The 18,575-nt window shown below is 41.2% G+C and overlaps 1 long non-coding RNA gene across 1 annotated transcript; it reads left to right on the top strand.

Annotated features, from left to right (window-relative positions):
* The first annotated feature begins 4,741 nt into the window (after positions 1-4,741).
* LOC115086183 lies at positions 4,742-14,816 on the top strand. The gene is made up of 3 exons (XR_003855133.1): positions 4,742-4,790; positions 4,879-4,956; positions 13,639-14,816. It is a non-coding gene; the product is annotated as an uncharacterized LOC115086183 (long non-coding RNA).
* Positions 14,817-18,575: the final 3,759 nt, after the last annotated feature.

The following is an 18,575-nucleotide window of genomic DNA, read 5'->3' as shown; positions in this document are numbered from 1 at the left end:
GTGTCTCCTGAAGAAGCTGGCGAAACTGTGGCCTATAGTTGGGAATATATATGTTTTTAATATATTGGTGTTTATGTGCACATATTGAAAAATTGTTTTGTATGATTATTTATATTTCAATATTTGTCAATAAAATATGTTGTGAATTCACCTAGGCACTTTATATATATATGCAAACCACATGATGGAAAATAGTCAGGGAACACGGTAAAAGTATGTGCCTTTCCACTGTAGGCAACAAAGGACTGTACCCAAAGCACAGAAAGGGGAAAAATACCATAGTGCATATACACACAGAGACACACTAGAGAAGGGGAAAAGGAGGAAGCATGTATTCTAGAAAAATGGGACCAAATGAGGCACACAAACAAGACAGAATGCAGCAGGTGCCAGACAGTGACAGACACACAGGAAAAGACACTTACAGACACGCAGATGAGACTCCAAGTTCGACAGTGACAGACGTACAGGGAAATACTCAGAGTGAATCTCTTTCTCCAGCCACAGCTAGTCCTCCATACTCTTATATCATAGGGGATCATCCATCAACTAATAGGACACCATTGTATTGCACAATTCTTCCTCGAGGGGTTTGGGTTGGTATGGAAAATATAAAAAAGACAATTATTAGTGGACCGATTCAAACAAGTACAAAGCAAAGTTTTAGACTAGAGAAAAGTCCCCCTCGTACTCTAATAGAACAGATTGGATTCATCAGCATAGTGTATGGACCTTATCCTTCTCACTCAAAGAAAGGAGAAAAGCCATGTCAGATTTACTGGAGTTGGGAGAAAGTCACACCAGGGTTAGTCCTCCTCATCCCAATATTAGTACCAGAGGACTAATTAGAGGAAGGCTGGTGTGCAACAGCTGGATGTCACAGAGGTATTGACCATTCTTTGCTCTCAGTTGGGCAATGGGCATGAGCACATGGTACCTGTGTGTTTATACTATATCCAGAGTCATAACTGGAGCAGAACATTACCAGCATTTAAAGGGTCCAGATCTGTTTGTGCTGTTTAAGCACAGCTGGCAGGCATCCTGTGTTTTTTGTTTTTTTGGGTTTTTTTTGTGATTGTAAATAGCAGGTATTAGAGAAATGGCAAGAAAAGTGAGTGGCAACAATAACTCTTTAGTCTCCAGATGTGTCCATTTTTGTAAACATGCCATTGTTACCTCTATAAGTCCCATCATATATCCCTCTTCAGAGCAATGACAACAAGAGCTTAAGTAGGGTATCCTAGCCTAGAAGACACTATGTCAATCAGTATGTATGAGGGCTGTGGTAAAAGGTGGATAAATGTGGTTGAAGGTGGCAAGGTGTTTGAAGGACTGACATGTATGGAATGTATGAAGACAGAACCCCATCTATTATGGCATGATTGCTGGGGAACAATCAAACCAAAGCCCCAAAACCTCGGAAATCTGAGGAAACTATGAAAAATCTCAAGAATACTGGGGATACAGGGTAGGCGAAGTAGCAAGGGAACCCTTACATGTGACAGATGAGGCTCCATGCTGGCAAGTATGGAAAAGGGGTGTGAGATTGTAAGGTCATTGCATACCAGCAATTCCTCAATCACTTCAACATAATAAGGCACTGAAAGTTTGTTTTCTGATTGAAATAATTTCTTTTCCTTTGTGTATGAGTAGTGTGGTTTTCCCCATTAATTCCTATGGAGCTGGGATGAATACATTTTTCAGAGAGTAAGCAAATGAGAAAGTGTAGAGACTGAAATGTGGACAGGCATTTTTAGCCGCTTGCCCTTAGTTTGTACTGATGTCATGACCAGCACATGTTGAATACTGTTGCACAACCTTTTTCTATAAGGAATCAACAAACCCAAGTGATTTTGCACGTCCAAATAGAGATAATAGGCTTCTGACATATAGATATAGTAGTAACATAGAAATGATGGCAGAAAAGGCTAGTCAACTAGCTTGTAATCCATGCCACCACCTTGACACTCATTCCCATGCTTTTAATTTTATTCATAACTCTATTATGCGGGACAGTATCAAAAGCTTTTTACCCCATGTTTTTCTTAAGGGTAGCAACTAATGCATTGCCAATCCTTATGATTGCCCATAAAAATTTACTGCTAGCAACATTTTTACTGGGTGATGAGCCTTTATGGAAATTCAGACAGTGCTGTTTGACGTGCTTTGCTTTTGGACTTGGCCGTAGAAGCAATCCTGTGTTTTATACCTTATGCCTGCACATCAGATCCCCAGACTGTAAAAGTTGGGACTCTCTGTTGCTATCTGAATCCAAATTCCCCTTTTCCCCTTGCCATTGAAGCAGTGAGCAGTGTTGGAGTTGCATCAAAGGTTTCAAGGCTTATTGGTTAAGGGTAGTAAAAGCCACACTACCAAGTTATCCCCATACTTATTAGTTCCCCAGACTGTAAAAATCAGGGCCCTCATTGGTTGCTGACTGAATCCAATTCCCCTTTTCCCTCTGCTATTGAAGCAGAGAGCAGTGTTGGAGTTGCATCAACAGTATCAAGGCTTATTGTAGTAACTGCCATACTAGCAAGTTACAATAATGTGCTCTTTTCTTCATTTCCCTCCTCTAGCCTTTAGGGATCTACAGTGATTATCCTATGCCTCTTTGAATTCTTTCACTGTTTTCGTCTTCACCATTTCCTCTGGAAGGGCATTCCATGTATCCACCACCCTTGCCATGATGAAATATTTTCTGATGTTGATTCTTAGTTGTGCTCCTTGGAGTTTCATTTTGTATCCCCTAGTTCTACTGATTTCTTTCCAACAGAAAAAGTTTGACGTTTGTACAACATTAAAATCTTTCAGATATCTGAAGGTCTGTATCATATCTCCCCTAACTCCTCTCTTCTAGGGTATACATACTGAGATCCTTCAGCCTCTCCTCATAAATCTTCTCATACTAACACCACAACATTTTGGTCACCCTTATCTGGAATGTCTCCATCCTGTCTTTACCCCTTTTGAGATAAGGATTCCAGAATTTAACACAGTACTTGAGGTGAAGCCTAACCAAGGACCTGTACAAGGACATCATCATTTCCTTTTTCTTACTGGTTATTCCTCCTTCTATGCAAGGGTTGTGGCAAAGATTCCTGGGTCGAGAGACAGGCTGGTTGTAAGGTCTGTAAACACTCATACAAGTAACTGTGTTATGTAAAATTGATGGTGATAAATCTTTGAAAATAACATAGTGACGTGATACATTTTTTGCCCAAATTCATCTAAGTATCTGTGATCTTTGCCTGGTGGCACATTGGTGTGTAGCTTGGATCTTTTGGCTTTTGCCATAATGGATTCTACCACGATGGAATTATGTGGCTAAGTTGAGGGCATTCTGGGAACAGGCAGGAGGCATTCCTGGGAAGAATGACGTCAGCTAACCAAAGTAAGCCAGATAACTTATCCGGCTAGCTCTGATCTTGTCACTGACCTGTCCTAAAGTTAGCCAGATAAACTTCTCTGGCTAAGTTTAAGTTAGCCGAGTAAATTCAGCAGCACTGCCATGCTGCTGACTATCCTGGATAAGTGTATCCTGCTAAACTGACGAGCCACGCAGCAGCTGAATATGGACCTCTAGAAGATCTAATGGAAATCCAGGCTCTTACAAAGCTGGGTCTGTCTGGCAGACTTTGCAGGGGACCTTGGAGGCCTAATGTATGAGTAATGGCTACGCTAGTAAGGATATAGCTATTTAGATTTTTAAGGGTTAATTTTAAAAGCCATGTATGCATGTAAATGGCTTTTAGAAAATTGACTTGGGTTCTGTGCATGTAAAAGTATGCGCGTAACCAAGTTTCATGTGCACTTTTGTGAAAACTAAGCAGAGGCATTCAGGGGTGGGAGATGGAGTTGAGGCAGAATTGGCATTTATGTGATTTTTTTTTTAATTTTAAAAGGTATGTGTGGAAGTGTACGTGCAGATGTTATGCCCTCAGAAGAGCAGGTATAACTCTGTGCCCATGAACCTCTGCGCATTCCTGGCCATTTACTCCACCAAATTTCAAAGCGAACATGTGCATGAGTTTCCTTTGAAAATATTCAGTAGAGTTTACGTGAGCAGTGTTCACGTCGCAGACTATCACTGTGCAGGCTGTATGAAGATCACCCAACCTAAAGATCTGGGAAGGGAAGAGAGAAAGATACGAATGAAGTGGGGAATTTGCATGCTCCTCTGCCCAAGATGATGAGTGATGATGAAAACTGTCCTGGATAAGGAGTGATAGTTTACAACATATCCTTGCACTGTGGACAGGCATAACTGGGCAGGCTAGAGGGGCCGATTGGTCTTTTTCTGCTTTCATCCACTGTTACATTAAATATGTGGGTTTGGTATTCTTGTTTACTTAGCTTTTATGATCTGAATGGTCGCTCTAAGCTTAATACCATCAAAAAGAGAAAAGATGAGCGATGTCAACTGGTGTTCTTTAAAATGTATACCTGGAACGCATGTCTTTTAGTGGCTGGATCTATTTTGTCTCTCTTGTAGCCTTGTTTGGTAGCTATATGGGTTTGCTAATGATAATACATGCTGTAGCTTAAAAATAAAATTACTGATCTGAATTCAAGAAAGCATGGGGACAAGCACAGAGGTTCTCTGAAGGAGTGGTAGGGATTGTAGATATGGGCAGACTAAATAGGTCATAAGGTCTTTTTCTACCATCATCTTTTTATGTTTCTTAACTTTTAACAGGGTAAACCAGGTCTTGCTGGACTGAAGGGACAATCTGGTCCATGGGGACCTGTTGGAGTTCCAGGACCAAGAGGGGCTGTTGGGGATATAGGTAAGGGCATAGATATACCCAATTTAAATGCAGTTATCCTATATAATAAAATACCTGTCGTATTCCTTTCTCTTAATGTGTTTTGTAGGTGACAGAGGTCAGAAAGGTGAGCGAGGAGATAGGGGCACTGGACTACCTGGACCAGATGGACATCAAGGGCCAAGAGGTAGAGCTGAGTTCTTTCTAATGGCTCCTTCTACAATATCTGCTGGTGTTTGAAATTAGCCCAAAGTCCATTGCACTGGACTCTACAGAGCTACACCAGATAATTGTAGTTATCTTTACAATTTTCACCAGCAAATGGGGCCAAGTGTTAAAACTGTGTGCTGAAATTCAGTGCATGGTTTAACATGCAAGTATATTTTTTTAAATTATATTCCAATGCAGTAAGGGCCAAATTTTAAAAGGTGCGCGCGGGCGTCGATTTGTTCGCACAACCCGGCGCGAACAAATCTACGCCCGATTTTATAAGATGCGCATGCTGCCGCACACATGTTATAAAATCCAGGGTCGGCGCACACAAGGGGGTGCACAATTGTGCAACTTGTGCGTGCCGAGCCACCCAGGCTGCCTCCGTTCCCTCCGAGGCCGCTCCAAAATCAGAGTGGCCTCGGAGGGGAACTTTTCTACCGCTCCCCCCACACCTTCCCCTCCCTTCCCCTATCTAACCCAGGCCACTGTGCCGGAGGACTCGGGACCGTCCCCGGACCACCGCCATGCCCCCGGACCCGCCTTCCTCCAAGTTGTGAAGAGGGGTGGGGAAAAAAACCTCCACACTAACAAAAAGGGTAAAAATCCAAATGTCTCTAAGTCCAAAAATATCTTACACTGAGTATTGCTGTCACTGGTCTTGCATTCTCTAGGGAGTAGAGGGGTAGCTCACAGGTCTCCAGCTCCTGCCTTCAGGACTGGGGCTTGTCCCTCTCCAAAGCACAGGGTGCTCCCCAGAATGAGAAAAACTTATCCAGAACCTAACTAAAATCTCCAAAAATCTCTCGCTTGCTCGCTCAAAAATGAGGCAGACCCTATCAGACAGGAAGTGTACTGATGAGGAATCTACTCTGAATGCAAGAAAAATACCAAATTGGGTTAGTGGGCCCAACTCTGGAGGGTGAAAGGAAAAATAGCTCCTTACTATTCAAGAGTCAACTCAAAATGACCACACTCTCTCTACCTTTAGTTCCACCTTATGCCTTTCTGATAGCCAATCACAGTCAGCTCTTTGGAGAGACTGAAAAGGAAATGGGAAATCCTGCTATGCTGTTACTAATCCTGATGGTAAGGGACCTAGGACTATGTAGTGGCTAAAAGAAGGGCCAGCTACACTCCTATTAATTAAGTTTACTTAGGGAATAGCCACTGCTATTACTGGCATTAGTAGCATGAGATCTACTTAGTGTTTGGGTACTTGCCAGGTACTTATAGCCTGGATTGGCCACTGTTGAAACAGGATTCTGGGCTTGATGGACCCTTGGTCTCACCCAGTATGGCAACTTCTTATGTTCTTATGTTAGTGAATACCACAGGAACTAAGCCATGGTTTATTAAAAGGACCCAATGTGCTTATTCTAAAAGGATATTTTCTCATTTTGGAAAAAATCTCTGTTGAATATGACTATCTACTCTACAACAGATTTAAAAAAAGATATTCGTGCCAAAAAGCTCTGATGCACACGCATCTATCACATGCCCGTGTCTGACCTCTTTTATAAACCTCGTACTTACGTGCACAAGTAATGGTGCATGGACAAATCAGCAGGTTTAAAAAAGGGGCGGGGCAGGGACATTCCAGGGTGGGTGGGGCCAGCATTTACACACATAACTTCAGATTTTTATAACCAGCGCTAGCGGCGAGCATATAGCTGCTACCTGTGCCCGTTTACTTCTGCTATTTATCAGGTGTAAGTCACAATAACACTCTTTATAGCCAATTTCTGACTAGGTGAAGGGTCTGGGTGACCTGGAAGGATTGAAGATTGAATAACAAGGGGGGGGTTTGATGTCCTAGGAATTGACTGAGCAAACTGGTGAACTAATTTGTAAAACTAGTTATTTCCTGCATGCACGCATGTTATAAAATTACCTCACTTGAGCGTGTACAAGTCGATACTTCTCAAGGAAAATGTGTGATTAGCAGATGGTCATGCAAGTGCTTAAAATTATGAGCCAACATGTGCGCTAGGGTGCATTTTATAAAATGTGCGCACACTTGCACGGACGATAGAAAATGCTAGCGCATGTTCGCTCACGCCCATACATGCGCATATGGGCACGCACGCGCTTGTTTTAAAGTTACCGTTCCTGTATATACGCACCTGTACCGAAGAGGATCCTTGCGATTTATGATCATCGTGTCACCATGAGCTCCAGATTTCACTGATGTGATATCACAGCCTGGCATGATCTCTTACTTCTAAAAGGAATGCCGGTGAATACCAGCAGCTTATGGTGCACTTTACCTGTGCCTTTCCTGCTGAAGGCTTTGGTTTCGGTAGTATGGGGAAGAGGCAGTTGGCCGAGAAGCAGCAATGTAAGTCAGGCAAAAGGGGCAAAAAAAAAAAAATGGATTCCTGGTCCTACTGGCTTTGGAGTGAGGAAGGGATAGAAAAATAGAGAAACTATATATTTTCAGAAAGAGAGAGACAAGTACCAGAAAGAGGAAATAGTCCAAGGAAGTTCGAGAACACGCTATGGGGGTTGGGATCAATATGATTTTGCCTCAAATGTATTTTCTATGCAGTCAGATTTACAGTACGATAGGCACGCACACGGTTGCAATGTGGTCTCATGTTCTCATGACACGAGCGTTCTAGCACCTTTGTCGCTTACAGATATACTACTCATGGTGCAGTGATGTCATTGCATCCTGTTCTGATTTTGGTCTAATAGTCTCCCACTGGATTTATTTTATCTTTAAAATTTCCCTCTGAAAGCACAAAATCTGAGTTATTTTTGCCCTTTTCTGCTTTGAGTGCAGTGAAAATGTTATATAATCACAAAATATAATACAAATTATGGGGGTAATTTTCAAAAGGAGTTACATGCGTAAATGTAGCTACTATTGTAGCAATTTTCAAAAGCCATTTACTCGAGTAAAGTGCACTTATGTGAGTAAATCCTATAGACAAGTCAATGGCATATATTGTAGCAATTTTCAAAAACCCACTTACTCAAGTAAAGTGAATTTACTCCAGTAAACCTGGTTTTTACTCGAGTAAATGCTTTTTAAAATCAGGCCCAAAATGAATAAATACAGGACTTTATATTGTACCTTTTAAACCTAGATCCCAATGTCTAGTTAATATTTCATCTCTCATACAAGCAGTCGCCTTTGGGGTAAATGGCTTTGCTACACATTTTAGGTGCTTGGAGTACATGAAACATAAGAACATGGAATATTGTAGGAGTGGCCAACTCTGGTCCTCTAGAGCCACAAAAAAAAAACAGGTTTTCAGGAAATCCACAATGAATATGCATAAGGTAGATCTGCATGCACTGTCTTCATTGTATACAAATCTATCTTATGTATATTCATTGTGGATATCCTGAAAACCTGGCCTGTCTGTGGCTCTCAAATACTCGAGTTGGTCACCCCTGGAATATTGTTTTTATAACTCAGGTAGAACTGGGTAAACTGTGGCCCAAGTGAGGGAAACATTTTGCTCCCAGTCAGTGGATTGTAGTTCAAGGCTTTAACCACTAGACCGCACCCCCTAATAAAAGATCATTGCAATAAGTTTTCATGTAACTCATGTTGCTATTGTGATGCATGCTACTACACCTTTAAGAAGCATGCTGCTGAGATTCACTTCCTGACTTATCAGCAAGGCAGCTTAGAACATTATTAGCCAGGCAGCCACAGGTTCAGTTGTTTTTCCGAGGAAAAGCAGGATGTTAAGTCCTAACCACTGGGTGATGTCATCTGATGATGTCCAGTATGGAAGATTTACTCAAAAACATCTATTATCTGCATCACACAGGGCCACCTCACTCTGTTTTTTCCTCGGAGTCCCATGGTTGCGGTTCTTCTCTCTCTCTTACACTTTCTGTTAGGAGAAGTATCTAAAAATTCTAAATAATCACTTGAGGTCTTATGGTTCTCTTGATTCCACCCCTCTTAATATCACTAGGTAGGTTGTATCGACCTATTGCAAATTTTTCATCATCCATTAGGTGCACTGACATTTATGCATCGAACAGCATTGGTCGGGTATTTTTAATTTAAATTGAGCCACTCAATTTCACTATGCTTGTTTTTCGATTGATGTACCAGAAAGTGAAGAAGGCCAGCGACATCATTAAGTGCCCCTGGTTTCAAACAAATCATGTCTATCTCAGATCCCCATGTGTTTTGCCCAGGGGATGATCCCTAGAGGATTCCGTTCCCAATGAGAGATGATGGAGAGGATCTTTGGGAGAGTTAAATCCAGCCCATTGGCATCGAGAGACCCAGGAGCTATACTGACCACTGATGGTGCATCAACATCAGGAGGGCATTGATCCCCTTGGCATTGAGCACTCTAAAGGGCCAAGGAGCGAGGATCCAGTTTCTCATACCCAGAGGAAACAAAGTGTTCTGCTGCTTTCATTTGGCATTGAGAAGATCTTTTGATGTTCATTGAACATAGTCCAAGAAGCACTGGCATTGATCTCCATTGATGCGCAATGCTGGGAATGCCTTGAATTCCATGAACCATTCCTGTAGAGAGGACAACATATCCTCACAATATTTCCAGGAATGGCAACAGCCTCTAAGGGTCAAAAAGCATCTCATAAAATTCAAACTGAGAAAAGACAAATTTATTGAAACACCCTCTCCCTGCAGGCAGAATGGCAGCTCAGTATAGACTGTCCTCCTCCCTTACAGTTCAAAATCTAAAAATGTCCAGGCTACATTTGAGGTATTTTCCACACAAGATAAAAAAAAAATTCATCAGTAAGTCTCTGGTTTGCAGCTTTATTAGCATTTCTAATAGATTAGCTAATAAACACCTCCTCCCAAAGTAGCCTTAGCAGCCTTTCTGGCTACCAACCTCCCATGGTTTCTGTGCCATGAGTTCCCTCTATTATTCAGCTGATTTTTTGCTGGATAATAACTTAACTGGCTTAACTGGATACGTACTGGGGATATTGAAAATGCAGCATTTAGCTGGATAAACTGAGAGTTATTTGGCTAATGCCATTAAAAATATTGCACTTACAGACTGAGGTCCAACCCCTGCTAGAGACTCTAAGAGCATCCGGTGGAGGGGCATTGACACTGGGTTACCACCACATCAATGTTAATTTGCTGTCCTCAATAAGATCTTGTTGCTAGCCAGATGCAAGCTCAGTCCACACTGCAATTTGCCATTCTGGCTCAAGCTCTGAGTATTGCTGAGGATACAGTTATGGATCTGGAGACTTCTCTGATCAAGAAGGGTGAACAGATCTCTCTTCAAACCCCTCTCCTCCACAGGAAAGGAGAAAATCTCTTCCAGAGGATCTCTTCTTTGCCAACTTTATAAAGAGAATAACAGAGGTCATTCCATTTGAACTGCAGGAGGAGGAAGTCCAGGGACAAAATGCTTGACATCTTCCAGTTTGTGGATTTCCCGCCTCCCCCAACCAGATATTGTGGCAGTGCCTTCCAAGAGAACCTTTAGGAGATGTAAATGAAAATTTGGGAGAATCTCCTCTCTGTGTCTCCAATGAAGAAAGGTAGTAGCTGCTGCTCCATGCAGGTTACCCTCATGCAAAAATGTTGCACCATCCCTTTCATTATGCCTTTAGGAATCCGCAATGTTTGTCCCACGCCCTTTTGAATTCATTACCTGTTCCTCTCTTCACCACTTCTTCTGGAAGAGCATTCCAGGTATCCACCACCCTCTCCGTGAAGAAATATTTCCTAATATTGGTTCTGAGTCTTCTCCCCCCTGGAATTTCATATCATGACACCTAGTTCTACTGTTTCTTTTCCAGCAGAAAAGGTTTGAAGTTTGTGCATCGTTAATACCTCTCAGGTATCTGAAGATCTGTATCATATCTCCCCTGCACTTCCTCTCCTCCAGGATATACATATTTAGATCCTTCAGCCTCTCTTCATAGATCTTCTGAAACAGTCCCCCCACCATTTTGGTCACCTTCCTCTGGACCATTTCCATCCTATCCTTATCCTTTTTGAGATATGGTCTCCAAAAATGAACACAATACTCCAGGTGAGGCCTCACCAAGGACCTGCACAAGGGCGTTATCACCTCCTTTTTCCTGCTGGTTATTCCTCTCTCTCTGCAGCCCAGCATCTTTCTGGCTTTAGCTACTGCCTTGTCCCATTGCTTCATGTCTTCAGATCACCAGACACAAACACCCCAAGGTCCCTCTTCTGCTCTGCACATGATAGTCTTTTACCCTCCATCACATACAGCTCTTTTGGATTTCTATACCCCAGGTGCATGACTCTGCACTTCTTGGCATTGAATAGCAGCTGCCAAATCTTCTTCCACTCTTCAAGTTTTCTTAAATCACTTTTCATTCTCTCTACTCCATCAGGCATGTTCACTCTATTGCATATCTTATTATCATCCACAAAAAGGCAAACCTTTCCTTCTAATCCCTCCGCAATGTCACTCACGAAGATATTGAACAGAACCAGTCCCAAAACCTATCCTTGAAGTACTCCACTTAGCACTGTTCTCTCATCAGAGTAGGTTTCATTTACCATTACACATTATTTCCTGTCAGACAAACAATTAATAATCCACTCCACCACTTTGGCACCCATTCCCAAGCTTCTCATTTTATTCACTAGCCTCCTATGTGAGAACATATCAAAAACTTTGCTGAAATCCAAGTAAATCACATTGAGGTCTCTTCCTTGATCCAATTCTCTAGTCATCCAATCATAAAAGTGAATCTGATTTGCCTGGCAAGAAAAAAAAACTGCTTGAATACCTTTTACATATTCCATTGTCTGATCTGAAGGCTAGCTCAAGGCTCATCTCAGTGCAATTGGCACATGTCATCACCATGTAGAAGATAAACCAGTCTCTGTACAGTCCTTATTTGTTTGACTTATGCAAGGCTTGCTTCAGTTGAAGCCTCCCATCAAGCTTCCTGTTGTATCATGGGACCTCAATGTGGTATTGATCTAGCTGATGAAAGCTCCCTTTGAGTCACTAGATTCCTGTGAGCTGAAGTACCTGACTTGGAAGGTCTTATTTTTGGAAGCAGTCACTTCGGCATGGAGAGTCAGTGAGCTCCAGGCCCTAGTGACTTATCCACCTTGTACTAAGTTTTTTAACAGGATGGTCCTGTCTAAGGTAATATCTGACTTCCACATTAACCTATCAATTACCCTTCAAATGTTCTTCCCCAGGACATATGTCAGTAAAGGTGAACAAGTGTTGCACAGTTTGGATTGCAAATGAGCCTTGGCCTTCTATTTGGAACAGACTGAAATCCTTAGAAAGTCCACCCAGCTTTTTGTTTTATTTAAGTCCAGCAAACTCATAACTTATGTTGCCAAGTGCATCCTTTCCAACTGGTTAGCAGATTGCATCTCCTTCCCTTATGCCCAGGCAGGCCTGAATCTGGTAGGGCATTTCAAGATTCATAGTGTTAGAGCCCATGGAGGAGATTTGCAAAGCTGCTGCATGGGGTTCTCCACATTTTTACTAATCATCTCACTATTGTTTGGATAGGGGTTCCTGATGCAACAGTCTGTCCTGCAGAGTCTATTTGAGGTATATAACTTACCTCCATCCCTCCAGGGCCCATTATCTTTCTTTCCAGGCTGCTCCTATATTTAAAAAAAAATTGAAGAAGGAAGAAAAATGGCTGGTTGCTACCAAAAGTAGTTTGCCCATTTGCAACATTTTTCTATTTGTCTCCCTCTTAGTTTGGGACAGTCTCTAGTTAGGGATTCCCCCACTGGTGAGGACTTCACATCTTGCTTGACCTCTGTGAAATCAAATGTTGCTTTCCTGTAACATGTTCTCTGAGGACACCTGGCTATAAGTCCTCACAAAACCCACCTGCCTTCCTTTGGAGCTGGTTTTTCACATTTATGTATAAATTGCTATAAAAGAATTGAGTTGGATCTGCATGACATGGTGGCATGAATTGTGCTGCATATGCTCAATCAAGCATTTCAAAAGCTTCTCAAAGCTTTTGAATGCATCTTCCGCACCGGGCTCCATCAGATGATATCACCCACCGGTGAGGATTTACTTCCTGCTGTCTTTGAAGAACACCTGTCACAGGTAAGCTACTTTCAGCGATCTTGTTTAGCTCCTGCAATAACATATTTGTTTATTTATATTCCTGCAGCTCAGTGTGGCTCCTATTCCAGTGCCTTCTTAGACTGCTAGCTTGTTACAAAACAAATGCAACAGGTATTGTTCAACACTCTGCATGTAGCTCCGCCCCCTCAAAAAAAAAAAAAAAGAAGCTAGTAGGTAGCAGTGAGCCATGACATTTTGCTAATTAGCTTGATATGTCCTTACAAATCTTTCAAAATGCTTTGCTATGCCATTGGTTTAACTGTTAGTTACCCAGATGTCTATAGACCATACGACGTAAGTAACTTGATGATCTCCAGTACAAACTGGAGCAAAGTATTTGTTTTAATAGGTTTTTCTTCTGCAGGTATGCAGGGATAGGACATCGGTAGGGAGAAAGTGGCAACAAAATTGTCAGTGGAAGTACAATGGTATTGTTTTCTGTCATGATCATAGATCCTAGCTTTTCTATGTATATTGTAGAAGAAGGTTGGCTCTATCGAGTTTTAAGAACTGAGGACTTTTTTTTTACCCCATTTCCCTTAGTTGTGTCTTTCTTTTATCAAAGCATTTACTTTCTTATTTTCTAGGATATCCCGGATACACAGTTATTGCTAAAGATGGATCTCCAGGCCCACAGGGCCTGCCTGGGTACAGTGGAGCCCCAGGTCAGCCAGGCCTGCCTGGTCCAGCAGGTGTCCCTGGACAGTGCGAAGCAAGTGACTGTAGTATTCATGCTGCCACCCTACGGGGTGAACAGCGCCTTCTGACCAGTACACTTGTATAAACTTGAAACTAGAATCGAAGAAGAGAACAAAAATGCTGTCATATGTTATTCCCATTGGAAGAAGATGAAAAATGGCTTGATGAGATAATGTCCTTCACAAACTGAAACCCCTGCTTTACCTCTCTCCCCCTAAAAAAAACTAAAGAATCATCTTGAGGATTGTTGTTTCTTTAATATGTTTCTTGCCCATAAGTCTTTAACTTTCTGCCTGTTCCTTGCCTTCTTCCTCTGCTCTCAGTGCTCTGCAATCTCAGATGTAAAACAACTGAGCTGAACACAAACATTAAGCAATACGTCAGCTGGGGTTCCTCCTCTCTTAATGCATTTAAGTTATTATTCTCTGTTATCATATGACCCATTGCTAGACCAGCAAAATTTGGAAAGACCCAGTAGAAATTCTTTGAGGTAAACTGTGTGCCAAAAGATCTGAAAGGTTCACTTCTGTACATGAAGCACAACAACTAGTGAACCCTCTCTGAAGCCATGAGTTGGATGCAACCTGGATGTTATGAGCAGCCAGGAAGTGATTGTTCTGTTCTGTACCACTCGTCACTTTCTATTAAAGATTTTATTCAGCACATTTTCAAGTACCATGCACATATGCAGAAGACATCCTCATCTTGCAAATATATCTGAATGTCTTTTGTCAAGTAAAAGAAAAGAGAAAAGCATGGGTACTTTTGTCTAGTGAAACATTAAGCCACTGAGATTTATAATGTGCTGGCTGCAGGGAAAGCAGCATGGGAATAGCGAGAAAAAGCAAACTGTTATCATGCAGATACGTTTGTCCATAAGATCTGTGAATACTTCCACACCTAAAATATCAGATCTTCCTCCTATGTCACCTCCTCCACTTCTCTCAGCTGCCACAGTTTGAGAGATCAAAGCACCCAGAGAACTGGCACCTCTGTGTTTGACTGGTAGCCCTGTAACCTTGTTATTCATTAAAGCAATAAGCAGCAAATGATCTGCAAAATAAAAATAAAAAACCCTCACATTTCACTTTGAAATTGTAATTAAAGTAAGAAATGAATAAAGGAATTTTGCCCCTCTTAAAAGCTGGTGTTTGATTTACTAATTGCATCTTTCAGTATTTCAGTTGCATGTGAAGTTGTTACATGGACACTACCCTTTGCCTTTCAGGCTAATAGAAAGCTAAGTAATTTGTACTGTCACTGCCAAGGAAAATATTCACCTTCAGCTTACGGGACCACGCATTCAGCCTGCAGTTGCTACAGCCAAGCATGTCTTTGAGCCTTACACCTGTCTTTGAGACTTAAACCTTGTTGAATGTCATAGCAGCAGACATTAAGCAAGGTCTGTTCAACAGGCATGCATAAAATGAAACATCTCTTTTAAGCCTGTCAATTTGAGTAGGGTTGAAACAGGCCCTTTTCTTTATGAAATGTAAATTCTGCAAGATTTGTTCTGACCTTTATGAGATCACTGAGTCTCTTTACTAAGAAAAATAGAAAATGTTCACTTTTGAGTGCAGTACTTATATTTAAAAAACATTAGTTTTATGTTGTCTGAATTCAGCTGTTTGATAAAACTAGTTACAACAGTTATGTGGAGGGGTTTTAGATTTGGGGGGTTTTTTTTGAGAAATAAAATGCTTGTGCAGATTTTTTAAATGAGTGTGTTTTTATTATTTTTGTCTTCACTTTAATTTTGTAAAAAAAAACTACATGCCTTACAATCTTTGGTGCACAGTCCAAAAATTAATTTATCTCAAATGAAATATACATTTTTGTAAGTTTCATTCTTTTTTTTTTTTTTTAAACTTTATTTTTATACATGTCAAATTTTTAAATATATAGAATAAACGTTCCATTTGTAAACAGCAACAAGAGTAAAAGGAAAAGAAGAATAAAAATAAATACCAAAAGAAAAAAAATCCTTGTTGCTTATAACCAGTCTACGACTACTGGAAGCAGCCACATACTGTTCATATATTTCAAAAGGAAATTACATTAAGAAAAGAAAACATGACTAAACCTTACCAATACATTAATATAGGCTCCTACACATATATTCAACAAGAAGGAGAAACATTTTGGCTTCTATACTGATCAATCTTGGTACTAAGCAAAACAGTAACTTGAGGAGGATAAAAACATTTAAAAAAGCAAGCTTTAGACAGTAATTTTCAAACCAGCATGTGGGCATATATGTGCACACAACTGTCATCCCGCACCCAGGGACATGGATGTTTACTAACATACGTGCATGTATGCATGCCTGTTATAAAATAGCCTGGCTGCACGCACAAGTGAGCCCAATTTTAAGTGGACATATGCCTGTGCACACAAAAGCTGCTTCTACCGTGTAAGTGGGGAAATTTTAAAAGGGGCGTACGTTGATGCCATTGCCATGAAAACCAGTTCAACCCCAGTTTGCTCAGTTAAGGGAGAGGTCTTCCAAACCACCCCTAGTTTAATAGCCTTTCTTCCCCCCTTTAAAACCCCGCTGATCTGCTTAAATTATTTTGTTTTATCACTTATACGTCTTCCATAGCAGAAGTAAAGTTATGCAGCAGAGGACCCCGGCATGCACCATTGCACATAAGTATTTACACACTAATTTCAAGTTAAAATCCCGGAACACCCATTCATTGCCCACGTCTCACCCCTTTTAAAAAATCATTTCATTTGTGCATATCCAGGCAGCATTTAAAATCTGCTTGACTTACAACAGCATGACATATTCACGCATCCCCTTATTGATGTGTGCGTCGGGTTTTTAAAATTCACCTTTTAGCGAATTGTCTGAAATTGAACTACACATTTACACAGAAAATGCAACCAGAATTTAGCACCTAGTTGTAACACCTGAGGATGCATCAATAAAAACTGTTTCCTTCTGTGTAGAGTACAGCGCACTACGTTAGGAAACATATGCACAGTAGAATCTTAAAGGGAATAATTTTTAAGGTGAAAAACAATTTAGCATCGAGTTCCTATCAGGTTCTAACACAAAGTTCACTCTAAGAGTAGAAACAGAAGTTGCTATGTATTCTTCCTTTTCTATAACTGAAGTATCATGAAAAGTAAAAAAAAATCACATGAAATAACTCTCAAAAAAATTCCATAAATTCAATTAAAACTAACATATCAATGACTAACTATAAACAACCATTCTTTAATAATATAACAGTATCAGTGCTTTCATGACTGAAAAAGATACAAAATACTATTTATTTCAGAATTAGTCACTACAGGTCAGTATACAACCTCAGCATAGATCAGAACCTTAACTAGGCATTTTATTGCCCTTGGCAGGCCCAACCTTTAGAAAATTAACTGTAGAAAACACTCTATGCAATGTAAAGCGGCTTTCCAGGGAGCATATTCAGGTGAGGGGAAAACTGCTTACACAGATTATCCTGAAGAAATAGTGGGTATAGGCGGGTAACTTTTAGGTGCATTTTCAAATGGGTGTAAAGAAGATGGCAGTGGATATCTTGGAAACTTGAACTTACATAAAAGGGGAAAAGATGATGCAGTAAGGATGGCCTTTGTCTGTCTCCAAAGGGAACCAATATCCTAGGTGAAATTTACACATCATATATTTCATATCTATTTAGACTGGATGAAGAGGGTGGGAGACGCAAGCCGATGGAATCAAGCTGTCACCTCCAACAAATAAATGAAGTTTGTGAAGCAACACGCCAAGAAAATGGTATCTGAATTCAATAAAGCTTGAGACAAATACATGGGGGGGGGGGGGGGGATCCCTGAGGAAGTGATGGGAGTTATGAAGCAAACTTATTGAGTCGATGGGCAGACTAGATATTCCATACAGTCTTTTTCTGCTGTCATGTTTCTCTTTTTAAGATGTGTATCTCACACTATCATCAAACAACAGGGAGGACAAGTGGGGGCAGATATAAGGATATATGAAGGAAAAAGAAAAAAAATAGGAAAGTTATGAACACAAATTCCTGTGTCTAACTAATAAAAATCCATACTTGCAAGCCTAATGAGCAAGGTAGATCCATGGTTTAGAGTACCATGACCGGGATATGGTGGTACCAGGATATAAGCTACTCAGAAAAGAGAAGATAGGTAGAAAAAAGGGTTGTGTTGAGGCAGAAACCACAGAGTCTATTTATACTTCTCAATATGCAATCAATAGAAGCCTGCCTATCTTGTAGCAGCAGCTGTCACAGCTGTATGCAGGACAGAAATGTATTTAGGAGCTGCCTTCTCCCAGAGACACTGCTTACTTCCAGCAGCAATACTCACAGCTGTAGTTAGGACAGAAAAATATTTAGGAGCTGTCTTCTCCAAGAGAAGCAGGGGCCTCCAGATCCCAGCTGGGCTCTGCCTCTTAACCTCCCCAGCTGGGTCCTGCCCACAGAGCTCTTCCTGCCTAGTAGGGTCCTGCCTAAGGAGCTTTTTCCCCCTCTGTGGGATTTAAGATGAACCAGGCACCTAGCCTGGTCCGGCACAGGTTAAGGAGGGGGTAGTTATTATGTTTTGTAAAGCGTGAACCCCTGGGCCGAGATGAGACGTGTCTCCGCCAACAGGGAGGAGCCCTGTGAGCCTCACCGTTGGTAGGCGCAGCCTCGATGTCAGTCACAGCTGTAAATAGAGTTTTTATTGAGGAAAGAGAAAGGCACAACCCGCCTAGCAGGGAAGGCAGTAAAGTGCAGTCTTGAGCAGAGGGATATACCCACAGGCAATATCTCATATGTGAACATACGGTAGTGGCCCACGGAGCGGGATGCGCCAAAAA

Source organism: Rhinatrema bivittatum, chromosome 2 (assembly GCF_901001135.1).
Source record: "Rhinatrema bivittatum chromosome 2, aRhiBiv1.1, whole genome shotgun sequence".
Taxonomy (NCBI): domain Eukaryota; kingdom Metazoa; phylum Chordata; class Amphibia; order Gymnophiona; family Rhinatrematidae; genus Rhinatrema; species Rhinatrema bivittatum.
This window is presented reverse-complemented; position numbering and strand designations above follow the sequence as displayed.